Here is a 2,608-nt window from a genome sequence, read left to right on the forward strand (position 1 = left end):
TGTCAGACAACCTTCAGGAAGAAGATACAAGCTGTCAGGTTCATCCAGCTATAACTGGACTATATATTGACTTTGGTCAGTTTAGCAAAGCAAGTATCAGCTTACCAAGTGCTGGCTATGATAGAGATGTGATAACTGAAGATCATCGTTAAGATGTCTGCCACTTTCAAAAAGATTTGTCTTCAGATGTTATTAAGAATTTTAAATTGCTGCAACAATTGCATGTCAACTTGAGCTATTACTTGACTATTAAACATAAATTTATAATATATTAATTTGTTTGAGCAAATTCTTTGTCATTTAATTCAATTAAAATTGAATAATTGTAAACATATAAATCACTAGAGCCTAAAATAACTAATTTTCAATTAAAAATAAGCTAAGAAGAAACTATTCATATTCACTTGCATTTTGCCATCAAGCTTATTTTCCTGATGAAATATTTTCAACAAATAAAAACTTAAAATGGGATGCTGTAATAGAATCATTAAAGATCCTTAACTCCATATAAAATGATTAATGTTTCCATTATGCATATTACATATTGTTTGGGATAAATATATCATTGTATTTAGTAAATAGTTCAATTGCTCTGCTTTCTCTTATATTAAAGCATATCATTTCACAAAAAAATATGTATTTTAGGAATATAGAGAACCATAAATAATGTACATACTTGGAAGCATGAAATTGATAATGCCTTGGTTTGATAGGCCCCAAAACTGAAATGAAATTATTGTCTGTCTGGATAATCTGCCCATTGCTTTATATAGTTTTGTTTCAAGCTTAAACGTGAAGAGAAAGAAGTAGCAATAATCAAATTATTTTCACTGAAGAAGCAAAACATTTCATCATAATCTGAAATCCAGACCTTACGGAGACCTGAAAACCTGATCAGGCTTACTTAGCTCAAAGAGCATTCCTAGGATGCTAACTTTTGCTAATTTAGTAACAGGAAAACTGGGTTTAAAGATTCTGTTCTTTATTCTCATTTAAATTCCAACTACAGTTTTTTAAAAGTAAGTCAGGAAAAGGTAAAGGAAACTCAGTGGTCCTGATCATATAAGCCAAACTCTCTGCAGTCCAAGATTTAGAACGATCCCTTTCCCCTCAAACTAGTTGTGAGTTCACAAAGTGATATTTATGTTCCATTATAGACGAGGAAATCCATTTCTGCCATGCACTGGACTACTGTCCTCACTAAGGTTTCAAACAAGTTTCAATAACATAAGGCAGTTACAATAAAATATTTTGAATTATATTAACATCGTCCCCCTAGCCTCACAGAAAATGCTGAAAATGTTTAATCTTTTCATTGTAAGCATTTTTTGCCATTAAAACATAGCTAATGCTAAGAGGTGCACAATACTTCTTCACTTCAGGCTCCACGTGACTGGAGACTTGGCACTTGATGGCTCCAGGGGGATCACTAATGAGCTACAAAGCCTTTACACCTCTGGGTCAGGAGTTTGGATTAGACCTCTGTTGGGAGTGACAGAAAGTCGTTACCATCTCATGATAGTTCAATGGTTTGTGTGAAGGGAATTCATTGTTTCAGGCCACTTTCTAATGAACAAGCATCCCCCTCACAAAAAGTCACCGGCTGCTTCTGACAGTAATTGGCAGAGACCTGGAGGATGAAAAATTCCACCGAGAACCGTGCTCCCTCCATGCTATGACTACCATAGCCAAGTTAGGAATTTATGTAATGGAAAAAGACGCAATGCTTCGCAGGTGTGTCCTTGGAAAGCATGGCTAGGAGGAAAAGAGAGAAGGAGAAAAGTGGGAGGGAAAGGAAAGAGCCATGCAGAACAGACTGAATCAAAATGCTATGAGACTCATCATCAGAGGCTTTCCTTGATTTTTATATAACAAAGGTACTTAATTCAGAAAAGGCTTACATCTACTTATATGTTTCTCTCCTGGTAAGAAGGTAATATAATGTTAATAATGTTACTTGAGGCCTCTTGATTAGGGAGTCAAAAGAATGATAAATGCCTTGAAACAGTGTTTCCTTCGTAGAAACTTCTCACTATACGAGTCACTGTAATCCTTTCTAGGAAGCCACATTGACGGGATAGTGAGTACAGCCTTCCCAATCTTCCTCATTCTAAGCCTTTCAGCATTGACAGACAGATACATAATCACACTGCTCTGTATTACTCAGGGTTGTTTTTGTGTGTGTTTGTCTTAAGCCATTTGGCAAGGAACAGGCACATATTTATTCTTCATAAAGTCCCCATTGCATGGACTGTAAATCTCAGCAAGTAGAAAATTTTCAATACAGAGAGAGAGGGACCACTGACATTTTAGTGCATTAAAATCTGAACTTTATTTTGCTTTAGAATGATATCATAAAATTCACGCTAATTCAGAATAGTTATCAGTGATCACTTGGAGACAGAGCTTTGGAGGAATGCTGCAGTGTGGTCCCAACAACCTGAAGGCTGACTGGTCTGGATCTGTGCTATCTGACAAGATGGCTACTGGGCACATGAGGCCATTGAAATGCAAATTAATTAAAAGTAAATAAAATTAGAAATTCAGTTCTTGAGTTTTTTGTAGCCACATTTCAACTGCTCAGTAGCCGCATGTGGACAGCATCCAC

The sequence above is a fragment of the Myotis davidii genome, unplaced genomic scaffold (assembly GCF_000327345.1).
Source record: "Myotis davidii unplaced genomic scaffold, ASM32734v1 scaffold1518, whole genome shotgun sequence".
Classification (NCBI taxonomy): domain Eukaryota; kingdom Metazoa; phylum Chordata; class Mammalia; order Chiroptera; family Vespertilionidae; genus Myotis; species Myotis davidii.